The sequence below is a fragment of the Globicephala melas genome, chromosome 16 (genome assembly GCF_963455315.2).
Source record: "Globicephala melas chromosome 16, mGloMel1.2, whole genome shotgun sequence".
NCBI classification, from domain to species: domain Eukaryota; kingdom Metazoa; phylum Chordata; class Mammalia; order Artiodactyla; family Delphinidae; genus Globicephala; species Globicephala melas.
Window position 1 is genome coordinate 75,186,966 of NC_083329.1, and position 15,235 is coordinate 75,202,200.

Below are 15,235 nucleotides of genomic sequence, written 5' to 3' on the forward strand. Positions count from 1 at the left end.
TTTCATTTTTACCAGTACAGTATACTGTCAATCTCTTCAATATTTATCATGATTGTAGATAAAATATAACATCATAGTAATAGATAATACATATGCAGTGCTTACTGCAGCTGAACATCTCACCAGTGCTTAAGAAGGTTAACTTATTTAATCCTGGAAACAACTCTGTGAATTGCTACTATCCGCATTTTTCAGATGAGGAAATCGAGACACAGAAAGGTTAAATGATGGGTCTGAGGTCACAAGACCAGCCTGGTTTTAGAGTTGAGATTTGTACATAGATTGTCTGATTGTGTGACTCTACAGTCCTCATTTTTAAGAAGAGCACTATAACTATTTTGGGTTTCATAAACTTCAGGGTAATATTTAATATTCTGTAAGTTTTATAAGGTTCAATAAATATGAATTTATTCATCGAATTTTGTATTTAAAATTCTAGGTCATGTCCTAGCCCAGCAAGCTATTGTTATTTATCAGAGTTATCTGTAAAAAAGGAAATTAGAGGGACTTATCTGGCAGTCCAGTGGTTAGGACCCTGCGCTTCCAATGCAGGAGGTGTGGGTTCAATCCCTGGTCAGGGAACTAAGATCCCACAAGCTGAGCAGCATGCCCCCCCCAAAAAAAAAAGGAAGTTAGAAAATATGTTCCCATTGTGTTATATCTCTTTTTCAGTTTATTTAAGCTAATTTTCTGCAATACAGTCATTTTAGTCTTATTTATCAGTCTTTTTATTTGGGCATCTGGGTATGGTTTTACATTATAAAGACATTCATTTATATATTCTGTTAATATTTTTAGAATAAATTCTAATTTGGTTATAAGTAAACATTAAAATACATATTTGTGTGTTTTAATTTCTATTAAATGTATTGTTAGTAATTATTTTTAAATGTGTTATAAAATGTTATTATGGTCAAATATTGGTGTTGTTATGACCAAAAAGAGAAATTGATGTAAAGTAAGTAATATTCCAATAGCAAATTCAATATAAATTTGATCTAATTTAATTTAACCATGTAAGGTATATTATTGAGAAAAAATTTTTAGAAGAATATACGCAAACATCATCATAACTTCTTAGAGTGGTAGAATTATGGGCTCTTTTTACTTTCTTCTTTTCTCCCACAAACCATCTCTAATATTTTAAAATTCTCTTGACTTTTCAATTAATTTTGCACTGTAATATAGGTGCAGAAAAAAGATTGTTTTCCTTAGCTAGTAGTAAATGCAATAGAAATATACGTGGGCTTTCCTGGTGGCGGAGTGGTTGAGAATCTGCCTGCTAATGCAGGGGACATGGGTTCGAGCCCTGGTCTGGGAGGATCCCACATGCCACGGAGCGACTAGGCCCGTGAGCCACAACTACTGAGCCTATGCGTCTGGAGCCTGCGCTCCGCAACGGGAGAGGCCACAACAGTGAGAGGCCCGCGCACCGCGATGAAGAGTGGCCCCCACTTGCCACAACTAGAGAAAGCCCTCGCACAGAAACGAAGACCCAACACAGCAATAATTAATTAATTAATTAATTAACTCCTACCCCCAACATCTTCTTTAAAAAAAAAAAAAAGAAATATACATACTTACTCTCTAATACATGAATCTAAAATAACTAGTTTTTTCTTAAAATGTCTGGATATGAGAAATTGTGTTGTATAATTTTCTTGTTATTTTTCTGTATTCTCTTAAATTGAAAGTCTGGCATGCCTATTTTTAAAAATAAAACATTTCCTGAGAAGGAAAACATAATTAATAAATTGTAATTTAAAGTAATATATGAGCTGCATGGCAAAGTGAGGAATGCAGCAGATCTGGCTTCCAAGGTGAGACCCAAGCGATGGTGTATAATGACGGTGTGTCAGCCTTGATATGAGTTGGCTGACACCACACACACAAGCAAAGGAGGGAGCTTAAAACAACAATGGTGAGACTTCCCTGGTGGTGCAGTGGTTAAGAATCCGCCTGCCAACACGGGGGACATGGGTTCTAGCCCTGGTCCAGGAAAATCCCACATGCCACAGAACAACTAAGCCCATGCGACAAAACTCCTGAGCCTGCGTGCCACAACTACCCTGCACGCCTGGAGCCTGTCCTCTGCAATAAAGAGAAGCCACCGCAATGAGAAGCCTGTGCACCTCAACAAAGAGTAGCCCCCGCTCGCCACAACTAGAGGAAACCTGCACGCAGCAACAAAGACCCAATGCAGCCCCAAAATTAATTAATTAAAAAAACCCAACAACAACGATGGTAAAGCACAGTGTAGCTTTCCAGCATCACTGAATGCCGTATTCTGTTCAGGAAGACCATATTTATTATGAAGTAGGAAGAGGCCCTCCCATCATCAAAGCAGCAACTCTGTATTCTTAAAGATGCAGGGATCTGCAAACATTAGGTAGGGCATCGTCATTTTAAAATATTTTACACATACATGCATATATGTATATGGATACAATTTTAAGTACAGACATGAATAAAACCCTTGGCTTCCCGTGCCTGCCTTTGTTTTATAACTCCATTTTTGTATATTCAAGGAACTCCTTCCTCATCTATGAAACTCTGTGTGTGTGTGTCTACTCTGAATTTTTAGTAATTTTCCTTATGTGGCCTTGTTAATTTTTTTCCCTGTGCTCATTGGCTCTTACTATTAAATAGATTACCTATATCTGTGCTAAGGTGAGAATAAAGATCAGAAAATTTAGTGAAACAAAGCAAAGCAAATACCAGTGCAATCACTACCATTGTATTTTTCTATTTATGTATTTCCCATCTGACCAGAGAGTTAAAAGTTCTTTTACAATCAATATACATTTCCTCTGTCACTGGAAAGAACCATAAGACTTTGGATTTACCTGTTTTACAAGAAACATACTTGGAATACAGAAACCAAATCTCCTGGCTTTAAACTAACCCATGTCAACATGATAACAAATATTCTAGGATGGCAAAGTAGCAACTGCTTATTTGGCGAAGATGGTGAGAAACATTGCAGATCTCAGATCCCTCACATATGTCTTGCTTCATTAAAATTTAGCTACTTTGCGTCTTAAGTCCCCTGGTACTGTGTGCCTCAGTCATTTAAGTCAACTTGACATCTGCTCAGAATTAGTCACTGTACTCACTAGGTCTAATGAGATTCACTCATGTGGAAAGTAATCAGCCCTCTTAGGTAGACCGAGAGCCTACTCTCTTCTGCCCAACCTGCAGGGGAGAAATGCCTCCCAGTCGCAGAATATACCATTCCCAAAGGAAATGTGCAAGCCTACAAGTTGGGTGAGTAAAACTGCAATTTTCCCACAGGTGTGTCATATCGTGAAACCATACTCCATAACAAAAATTTTAAAGATTTTCTTCTCTTACCAAATTCACTGAAAATAGTGAGAAGTGAAAAAAAAAATCAGAAATAAGCAGAAACCAAATAACAGACAGATGCTCCACAGCCAGACTAACTAAAGCAATCTTGCAGACTAGTTAAGTAAACCAACAGAGCATTCAGCAGTCGGAAGCCTTTACCTTGATGTAGTTATTCATTCCATTGGATACTATTATAGGCTTTGGCTTAATAGTTTCTTTGCCTACAATGATTGTTTCAATTATTGGTCAGCGTTATTGCTTGCTTTCTTTGAAGGCTGGACATTATCAATTCCTATGAATTCTTTACTGAAGAGGCATGGAATGCAAACTTAGATGAAAGCAAACGTCTTTAGGATGGAGCAAAAGTTTTGAAAAACGGAGGAATCAGTGGTAAACTGTACTGACTATGCAAGTTGTCTGGATATGTAGCTTGTATGTGATCCCACCCTCATATCTGGGAGATTGGAATAATTAAAATCTTCTCAGTCCAGGTTGCTACACATTCTATATATAGTTGCAGTGTAGCTAGTGAGACCAGGAGGTACCCAAAAGGATCAGTTGGGTTCCACAGATATTTCTCTCTGTCCTCATTGTGTAAAAGCAGCCCTGCTGCCCTCTGATAAGGGTCAATTATACATGGTGATATGACATTTCCTCTTCACCTACTGGTTCTTGAACACAAGGTGTTAAACATTTCCTGAGGGCAGTCCTAAGATACAGTTCAGTGGGACCCTTGCTGTGTCCCCTGGCAAGAGCGTTCTCCCTTTGGGGGCCAGGGCTTCTAAATCTTCAGAGTTCAGAGTTGCAGGCCTGAGAAAGACAAAATATGCCAGTAGGTCATTGGGAAGGATGGTGAGCATAGCCACTCCTGCTTCAACTCCTTGGTTCCTGGACCGACCTATTCTCCTTATTGAAAAAAAACAAAAAACAGAGCACCATATACTGCTCTTTAATTAGAAAAGTCACTCTGTCCTGAAGTTTGGTACCCCGTGCTTTCAGCATGTTTCCTCCATGCTGGCACTTCATTATTCTGAGAAACTGGCTACCTCTAGATGGTGGACACATGTGATGACCAATGGGTCACATGGTCATAGGCTCAGTCCTACCCCTCCTTCTTTGGCCAAAGCCTATGCTGTGCAGGGTTCTATGTCTATAGATCAGTCACTCTATTAGTCCCTGCATCCTGGTGATGGCTGATGCTCTGCAGGCAGAAAAGGTGACTCCATACCAGGAATAGGTATCTATTCTTGTGAAGATAAATCACCAGTACTTTTAAGATGCCAAAAGGCCTACTGTATTCTCCTTGATACCAAGTTGCCGGTTGGTTTTCTCAAAGAACAGGGTCTCATCAGGGGCCCAGGGTTGGTTTCGTTGCTGACGAATTGGACACTCTCAGGAGCAGCAGTATCTATATTGATAAGTGGGGTTCCATCCTGTAGGGTCTATGCACAGGGTTTTTCTCTGCCTCTGCTTTCACTCTGTCCATGTGATTATGTTGTCAGTTATGGAGTGGCCAATGATGGAGGTTGGCTAATGTCATTGGCTGAGCCATTTCTTCTTTGGTATTTCAGTGTTTTTTTTTTTCCACGAGGGATCCTGGGTTTTGATAATACGTGATAGAAAAATCTTTACACTCTCTTGTGTCCATCCACATGCCTCTTCCCCGAGTCTCCTTGTTTCTGATGCAACTGTCCTTTTTTTTGTCCAGGTCACTGACCACATGGGCTTTTATTTCATGTATATGTTAAGCAGCACTTTTCCCGACTGCCCATCTCTTTTGTGCTTTATTAATCATTTCCACCATTCCCCCTTTCAAGGTCCCTTAGCTATCCCTTGAAGATGGTTATGGTAATTGAGGCCTCCTAACTTCTGTTGTTTAAATGACTCTATTCCTCTGGGGTTCCATCATCCCCATGGTCATTAATGAGCTTAGATCCATGACTAGGATTATAGCTTCAGGAATTAGAGACACAGTTACTCACTGTAAGTTAAACTTGAAAGGTAATCACCTCAAATTTCTCTTTCATATACTAAGTCATAGTTTTCCAGTAGTAAAAATAAAATGCATATCCTGTCACACTTTCTGTGAGTAAAATTCTAAAGTCTTATGCCCTGAAGGGTCCTCAGGAGACATATTTTCTCTATTTTTACTTCCAGCGCTCCTGTGCTTCTGAACCTTTTCCATGTAATGGCACACATAGAAAATGAAAATACTCTAAAGAGCACTGAATATAGTAGATGGAGAAGGCTGTTCATGGCCTGATGTTACGGAACTACAGCTCTGAATCACAGATCCTGGTCAGCTGCCGTGATAGTGAGGCAATCAATAAATGGTACATGTAATCCGTATGTCATGGCACTGGTGATTGAGAAACTATGTTAAACGAGCCCATGCCAGTCACTTCACAAATACCAAGTGACACGTTTTAAAACTATCTCAACATTATTAATTGAATAAATGTTTATTTAGCAGGCACTGTCGTACCATGGACAGTGACAGTGATGCTGCTGTGGGCCTGTGTCCCGCTACCTGGATCTCCCTGAGGACCATACATTTATTTCTCCAGCCGCTGGGAAAGGTAGCGGTTGGCAGCTCACAGATGAGTCTGTCTTCAGGGATTGCCCTCAGCAGAAGGGGCCGCCTCACTCACAGTTATGTCACTCCTTCCCTAGAGGCAGCTCATATCCAGTGTTTGTTCAATAGGGGAGGAGGCTAAGAAGTTCATGACTTGGGCCAACTCTGAAGAGTCATCCTAGCTCCAGAGCTCTCTGAGGGATCAGCTGAGGGCTCTGTTATGACTGCTGTGTGGTTCCCCTCCCTCTGCCCAGACTCCTTTAGGGAATTTGCTGCAGAGAGTACTCCCCAACAGACCTTTTAAGTGGGGGTCTCTGTTTCAGTGTCTGTTTCCTGGGGGATAAGCCTAAGATGGAAGTAAAGATAAGTAAGGCTTGGAGTGAGCCCCAGGGAGCTTAGAGTACAGAGGAGGGAGCAGCATGCAAACAAGTAAATATTATCATCATGAAGGATGCCATAGTGAACGTTTAAATAGGATATATTGAGGCAGATGACAGAGTGAGCAATAATACCCAGGTAGACACAGTAGGAAAGAGGGCCCTGAGGGCATCTGGGCAGCAGAACACAGCGTTACGCTCTGTGTCGTCATTCTCCCTGGCCACGATATGCCAGTGAAAGCTAAATAAATATTTATTGAATCAATAATGTTGGCATAGTCTTAAAGTTTATCATTTTATTATTTATCATTTAAATCACATCATCAGTTTAAAGGAAAGGTTGACAGTATAGTAGATGTTGGTGGTTGGTACAGAACGTGTAAAAGGCCATTTCAGTCAGGGAGAATACATTTTCAAAACCCCATATGGCTATATTTTCAGAGAGGTACAAGTAGTTTGGTATGACTCCATCAAGGAGAAAATGAAGCTGGTGTAGGAGGTGAGGGTTATATTGGAAATATTGGCCTATGATGTCAATTTACATGCCAAGAGGTGTTTTTTTTTTAAATTATTTCCTTCACAAAATTTTGAAAATATATATTAAATGAGTTACTGTATTAGTTAAGTAATTGTTTTCTGAAGCAACACAGAGTTCTCAGAATAAACTGGCTTAAATAAGATTGAAACGTTTCCTTCTCATTATCAGTTCAAGGTCAGTGGTACAGATTGGCAGGATGCCTGGCTTTCAGAGACACAGCTTCCTTCAGTTTTTTGCTCTGCTTTCCCCTAATTTACATTCTGGAAGCTGGGACAATGCCATATCTGTGATCTATCACAGGAAAGAGGAAATAGAGGAAGAAAACAAATTCAAAAATGTTTTAAGGTTAAACCTGAAATAGGCAGTCATTTTTACTCACACGCCCTGTGACATTGAACCCAGTGGTATGACGTGTATTTATAGAGAGAATAGGAGTTGGATGACCATGGCCCTAGCTTAGTAAGGGAGAGACAGGGAAGGTTTTAAATTTTTTAGCTAATGGAAAATGAGGACAGAAGACACCAGTGCACATCAGTGGGTTCCATCATAGCTGTCAATGTTTTAAAACTTGTAGATTTCACATCTTAAGCAAGATACCTGGCCTCTATTGAAAAATTGGGCCTGTGTTTTTATCCAGCATAAGTCAGCTAGTTCTGGTAGATGTTAGCAACCTCAGGGTACAAAGTTCCTGGATCAACATTGGCATAAGCAAAGAAAAAAGTAGATAAATAAAGAAAACCTTTAATTAAAAAGGCAATGTATATTTTTAAAAATACAACAGAATTTATTTATAATACATACTGTAATTAAAATTGTGATAAATAAGGAAATTATCTTTAATAAAAATTTATGAATTAAATAAAGACTCATTCCAAACAAGTGCTTTAAAATGCAGTTATGTAGTAAGTAAAAAATACATGAAGCAAAAAATGAGGTGAAAATACTTTTTTTTAATGATGGAGCTTTTATAGTAGTATTTATTTAGTCCCAAAGAAATTATGTATCCTTAGCAGGAATAAGCATTTGTAAATATAAGTTAAATTAGAAATACAGTTGCTCAGAATGTTAAGATATAGTTGGATTTTTACTGGACATGTTGGTAAAACACTTAAACCATCTGTGTCATTTGCTCTTGCAAACAGTAATGGTATAGGTAATATATACATATAGAACTGTCACACCTACTTCACCTAACGTGGGAGATAGTTTCGGGTTTGGATCGGCATTTTCCTTCACATAACTATGGGGCATAATCTGGCACATGTTCACTTTAGTTTAGTGCAGAGATATGGGCAGGAATCTCAACATAACTGACAGCTTCAGGAGCACTGTCTTTAAGAGGAATCCTTATAGGATTTACGAACACATTGTTCAGGCCACCCAAGCATCAGTTCTTTTATAAGGTATGAGACCATGTGTGTTGAGGAGGAAACCACCCTGGATTTGATTAGTCTCACTCAACATTGGACCACTATCTCGTAACATCCTTGAGCAAAACTTTCAGGTATCCTAAGGAACAATTTGATTAAAAGCTGTCCGCCACGCGCAGGGATCTGAGGCCTGTGCCTCAATAGGTTTTAATAGCTCACTCCCAGCCCTGCAAGCCCAAATGCAGTTAACCAAATATGAATCACTTTTACAATAAACATCATTTCTTAGTAACAGAGCTTATATGCCACATTTAACTTAAACCATTAGGTTTCCAGGGAAACAGTGCTAAGAGAGGTAATTCCGAGGTCATTCTTTCCACAGAAAAAGCATGCAGACTTGCTGTTAACCCTTCACCTCAAACACCCATTTAACTATATATACACAGTTGTAGTTTTGATGAAACTTTTGATGTGGGACCTAAGACAGTCTGAGCAACATGAAGCATCTTACAATTCTGATGACAAGAATCTTGAAAATATTAGGACACATTGGTCAGTATTCTGGTTTTGCCTAGATAATACTCCGGTGTTCCTCATTACCTCATACCACTTGTGCAAAATCATCATCACAGACTTTTTTGTTTTATTGTGCTTGGTGAACAGTAATCATCTTGTTATTTAGGATTAGGATCGGCGTACATAACGATTCTTAACAGTTGCCATTAAAGCCAAACCATTTTATTATTTATTTATTTATTTAATTTATTTTTTGGCTGCATCAGGTCTTAGTTGCAGCACGCGGGATCTTCGTTGAGGTATGTGGGATCTTTCGTTGTGGTGCATGGGCTTCTCTCTAGTTCTTTAGCTGTGAGCAGGCTCCAGGGCACGTGGGCTCTATAATTGTGGCACACAGGTTTCAGAGCGTGTGGCTCTATAGTTTGTGGCACGTGAGCTCTCTAGTTGTGGCATGCAAGCTCAGTAGTTGTGGCACGCCAGGTTAGTTGCCCTGCGGCATGTGGAATCTTAGTTCCCTGACCAGGGATTGAACCTGCATCCCCTGCATTGTAAGGCAGATTCTTTACCACTGGACCACCAGGGAAGTCCCAAGCCAAACCATTTTATTCTCTACGTACTCTCCTTCTCCCATAATTGTATTGCCAGGGTGTGTGTGTGAGTGTGTGCATAGATTTATGTGCTTAGCAAATGAAGGTAACATTTAATCAAATAAAGAAGATTCAGGAGTTTTCAAGTGTAGTTTTAACTCTTCTTAGACTTAGAAGATGACTTCTGGCAAGATGGTATCCCTGCTTTTATGGACCTGGGATCAGTTTTCAGGAGAGTTGATTTTGGGGCCAAGGTGCTGAGATGAGTGTGAGGTTACTAATGGAGCTAGGAAAACCACCTGGAACATCCTCCGTGTTATGACATAAATTTAACCTGCATTAACTTCAATACTTTATGTACTGGGAGGGTTATAGAGACTCATTTCTTGAGTGTGTTTGCAAGCCTGCACAAACATGGACACACATGCTTCCACAGTGTTCTGTCTTCTTTATTACATTATCTGGTCCGTATGGGCAGGTGTTTTATGCTGAGGTCAGTCCCTCCCTTGCAAGACTGCTGGAACAATTTTTTTTCACTGATCTGACATTTGACAATGATAGTAGCTGGCTGTTTCAGTTCTTTTTGACTTTTGATATTTCAGAACTCACTAACCCCAAAAGGATCTGCTGCTAACCTATGTACCACTTTCAGAACACAGCACATAAATGCAGGGAATAAGGTACCCTGTGGTACTTGTATGTCTGTGAACTCCTTCTTAAAGTGAATCCTAATAAAGGAGAGAATACGCAAGGGGGATGTAATTGGGTAAAGAGGAGAGACTATGTGGAATCTAGAAAAATGGTATAGATGATCTTAGTTGCAAAGCAGAAATAGAGACACAGACATAGAGAACAAATGTATGGATGCCAAGGGGGAAAGGGGTGGGGTGGGAGGAATTGGGAGACTGGGATTGACACATGTACATTATTGATACTACGTGTAAAATGGACAACTGATGGGAACATGCTGTATAGCACAGGGAACTCAACAAGCGCACTGTGGTAACCTAAATGGGAAGGAAGTCCAAAAGGGAGGGGATATCTGTATGTGTATGGCTGATTCATTTTGTTGTGCAGTGCAGGCTAACACAGCATTGTAAAGCAACCATACTCCAATAAAACTTAATTAAAGAAATAATAAATAAATAATTTTTTTTTAAAAAAGAGGAGAGACTAATATTATAACAGTTTTCCTTCCCCCAGTGCACCCAACCTTTGAGACTTGCTTCACCCTGATATAGAAAGGGAATCTCATTGATCACTTTACTTGATTTCAGAATCAGTCAGGTTATGCTAACTGCTGTAAAATATCAACCACAAAATCACATGGATTTATTCAGTAGAAGTTTTTTTAATTAATTAATTTTTGGCTGCGTTTGGTCTTTGTTGCTGCGCATGGGCTTTCTTTGGTTGCAGTGAGCCTGGGCTTCTCTCCACTGTGGTGCATGGGCTTCTCATTGCAGTGGCTTCTCTTGTTGCAGAGCACGGGCTCTAGGCGCGCGGGCTTCAGTAGTTGTGGCACGCAGGCTTGGTAGTTGTGGCTTGTGGACTCTAGAGCGCAGGCTCAGTAGTTGTGGCACATGGGCTTAATTGCTCTGTGGCATGTGGGATCTTCCCAGGCCAGAGCTCGAACCCATGTCCCCTGAATTGACAGGTGGATTCTTAACCACTGCACCACCAGGGAAGCCCTATTCAGTAGAAGTTTATTTCTTGTTTGCATAAATTCTCAATGGTGGTGAGAGAAGGGAAGAGCCTCTACTCCACACAGTCATCCAGGGACCCATTCTAGATGTCAGTGCTCAGAAAAAAGGCCCCAGATAAGGGAGAAGAGAGAGCATGGAAACATGCAGGAAAGGCTTTCCATGGGGGCTGATTCCCAGACCACATGCCACTGTGTGTGTACAGCACAGTCACTGTGAACTGCAAGGATGCAGGGAAATGTGCTCTACGTGGTGCCCAGAAGGAAAATAAGATGTGTTTTGGTGAACACAGAAATCTCTGCTCCACATTTTTGACATCAGGCTTTCTTAAAGTTCCTCCTCAGTTAATGCTTACTCCTTCAGAGTGTTCTTTGATGGCTGCTTCTTTTGACAACCTCCTCTAAACATTGATTACCTAGAGGATAGCCTGGACCCTCTTCTCTTTGCTTACAACTTTTAATTATAGTTTTGAAATTTTCTTCTGAGTCACATATCGTGTCTTTCTTTCCTTTCTTCCCTCCCTCCCTCCCTTCCTTCCTTCCTCTTTTTCTTCTCTTTTTTTTAAATGTCTGTCTTATATGTAGAAGGCTTGCTCAAATATTTGGAAGGGTAAGTTACTAAAAACCAGTTGCATTCTGTATGTGCATGGACCATTAACTGGGAGCCTATCTGTAAGGTAGTCTGTCAGAAAACAAACATAACCGTGTATGTTTATGTATGTGCGTCTGTGTGTATGCACACAGTGTATGTATACGTGTGCATTTAGGAAGGAGGGTTTTGTGGGCTTCCATCATACTTGGAAAGATATGGAACAAATGTGGTAAGAATGGGAGTCTCATCCTCCTATATGTAGACATTTTCTAATCCTCCTCTTGCAAGTATGGCTGCTTTCCATCTATTGTACCTGTAAGGGAAATCACCCTGGCCATTTTAAACTGAGGGAATTTAACACAGCAAGTTTTATGTTAGAAAAAGACATTGGGAAGATTGGAGAAGTAGTTCCAGGTAGGGTTCTCAAAAATTATCCCCAGAAAAACACTCTAGAACTGGCCTGTGAAAGGACCCACAATCACTGTCATGCTTAAGAAGGTCAGGAATCAGGGAATTGTAACTGGCGCTGTTGATCCCAGGAATAATCTCTCTTACCAACATTCCTGAGATCAGGAAACCAGAGCCCAGAGAATATATTGTGATATCAAGAAGCAAGAATCAAGAGGCCACCTCACTGTTGATTCTAGAACAAACCATACCTGCTAGATAAACATGGCAAATTTGTATGATCTGCTGCTTGTCTTTTGACACTCACACAGCTAGTGACTGGACATGGAACCTTGTTAACAGTCTTGGAGAATCCCTACTCCTCCTTGCTGATGTGTGTCATCAGAGGTGAAGAAGCGGTATAAGTGTGGCCTTTACATTGAGCCTCAGCTGCAAGGGAGTCTAGCAAAGGTAGTTTCTAGTTTCTCAGCTTCTGAAATGCAAGATAGTATGGTACTAACCAAACCCTTCTTTAACTCTCTATGATCTACATAGTTTCCTGGTTAAACTTTTCTAGAACAGGCTGAGGAAGGGGATTTGAAGTTCTGATTCCTCTCCTATCCTGAAGAATTCCACCAATCTTCTTATTTTCAACTCCCTACCTCACCTGTAAATTTTGCAGTAAATAGTTCCTCTGATATTTAAGCCTTCCTAGAGTTTTCCAGAGGAATAAATTGTTCTTATTGGCCTCACCCTTCAGGCACTTGGTATCCAGTTTCCCAGTCCTCCTACCTCCTTCATGTGCTTTCTAGCTTCCAAAAATTATTGACTACACTTGCACTTGCTGCTTGCTATTTTATCTCTTGATAGCATTAGTAGGGAGAGAGAGTTTTAATTATGTTACCCTTATTTAGTGGGGCTTTAAGAGAAAATAGAGATAAATGTGCTCAACAAAACAAGTTTAATCTAAAATACACTCACAGGGCTTCCCTGGTGGCACAGTGGTTAAGAATCTGCCTGCCAATGTAGGGAACATGGGTTCGAGCCCGGGTCTGGAAAGATCCCACACACGCAGCAACGAAGACCCAATACAGCCAAAAATAAATAAATAAATAAATAATACATTCATACTTATCTTTACTTTTTCCAAGATGACTTATTTTTAGTCCACTGGTCATAAATATCATACATATGCCAATAGCTCCTAAATTTGTATTTTCACCCTGAGTTCACCACAGAATTTCTGATTCATATATTCCACTGTTTACTTGGATGCCCTTTTGAATATTTAAGAGATATAATGGATATAAACTGCACCAAAATAGAATTCTTGATTATGTTCTGTTCTTGCCTGTTTTACTTCCTAACATCTAAAAGATGTACAGATAATTAAGGAGGTATAAATTCCAGCTCTTTGGATAAGAAGAAAACTCACTCATTACTCAGTATGAATCTTCCTATTTCCCAATGGGAACAATATTCATTGTCTTTCAGCTTGAGCCATTGATTTTAGTGTTTCAAGATTCCTCATAGCCACTCTTCAAAACACACACACACACACACACACACACACACACCATAAACATTTTGCTTTTGCTTTTCTTTCTCCAGGTAAAAGAACTCTTACACATTTATCAAATAAGTCACAATCCTGTAGATAATTCAGAATCTTTACAAGTTATTATTATACTTTTTTAGTTAAAAATCTAATTTGTTTATCTGTTTTAAAGATTCATTTTTCATTTATTTAACTGTCGAGGATGGTTTGGGATTTTTTTTTTTAATTTTTATTGGAGTATAGTTGATTTACAATGTTCTGTTAGTTTCTGCTGCACAACAAAGTGGATCAGTTATACATATATCCACTCTTTTTTTTTTTTTTTTTCCCCCGGTACGCGGGCCTCCCACCACTGTGGCCCCTCCCGCTGCAGAGCACAGGCTCTGGACACACAGGCTCAGCGGCCATGGCTCACGGGCCCAGCCGCTCCACAGCATGTGGGATCCCCCCGGACCGGGGCACGAACCCGCGTCCCCTGCATCGGCAGGTGGACTCCCAACCACTGTGCTACCAGGAAAGCCCCACTCTTTTTTAGATTCTTTTCCCATATAGGTCATTACAGAACATTGAGTCGAGTTCCCTGTGCTATACAGTAGGCCCATATTAATTATCTATTTTATATATAGTACTGTGTATCTGTCAATCCCAATAAAAACAGTGCTTGATGCCATGAAGTAGGTGGCAATGCCTTAACCATATGCATATTGTCAGGCCCAAGGGCCTTTCCATCCTTGTCAAGGGGAGTGCTAATGTTCTTTCCTTTCACACAATACTAAAATCTAATTTTAAAACAAGTTTGTTTGCTTATCTTCTGTTCAATGTTGCAGAATGATCCCTAGATTTATAGTGAGGACATGTGTTTTATTGCTCTAATTTATTTTGCTTCTGATTTCCTTGGGAATGAGACTTTGGGTTACAACCCTCAAGTAAATATTGCATAATTATGTTTTATTACATAAAATCATACCATCAATAAACAGTATTCACATTTTAAAAATATGCTTAGAGTCAGAAAAAAATCCAAAAATGATACATTTTAGAGGTTAGGTATACTTGTAATTAAGATATGAATTTAATAATTTAAATATAATACAGATATATTAAGGAGCATAACATAAATTCATATTTTGGAAAGAATGTTTTCACTACATGTTAAAATTACCTACATGTTAAAGATGTTATATAAGTAAGTTTGGTTAGAATTTCTTCATGTTACTAAAAAACAAAATAAAAAGTACTAAAATATTACAGGAAGAAAATCAAGTCAAATGAATAGTCAAGGTTATAACGTTTAATATTTTATCTGAAAATGATGGCTATCTAATTCAAATGGTGTGTGTTTAGCAGGGCCACATCAATTTTCTCTAAAATTCTAATTAAAATTCTTCTGCAGACATGGGAGGAGGGAGACAGAATTTTCAAACTATGGAAAATAAAAATTGGCAAAACACCTACTGGTAAAATCTTGGAAGATTTGACAGTAATTATGAGGCAGACAGATATAGATTGAGAATAATCTTCTAAGACTTGAGCACAAAGTGCACTTTGAGTCTGCTTTTTGAAACGAAGTGTACCTGAAACAGGTAGGAGAATGTTGAGTACCTCCCTCACCATATATTATCAGACTTAAATACACAGGGTAAGCACTCTCCTGTGTTTCTTACCTATGGAAACAATTTTAAATCCAG

General features: G+C 39.4%; 1 non-coding gene across 1 annotated transcript; it reads right to left on the bottom strand.

The window, feature by feature from the left end:
* Positions 1-14,195: 14,195 nt before the first annotated feature.
* LOC115845772 (U6atac minor spliceosomal RNA) lies at positions 14,196-14,320 on the bottom strand. The gene has a single exon (XR_004036645.1). It is a non-coding gene; the product is annotated as a U6atac minor spliceosomal RNA (small nuclear RNA).
* Positions 14,321-15,235: the final 915 nt, after the last annotated feature.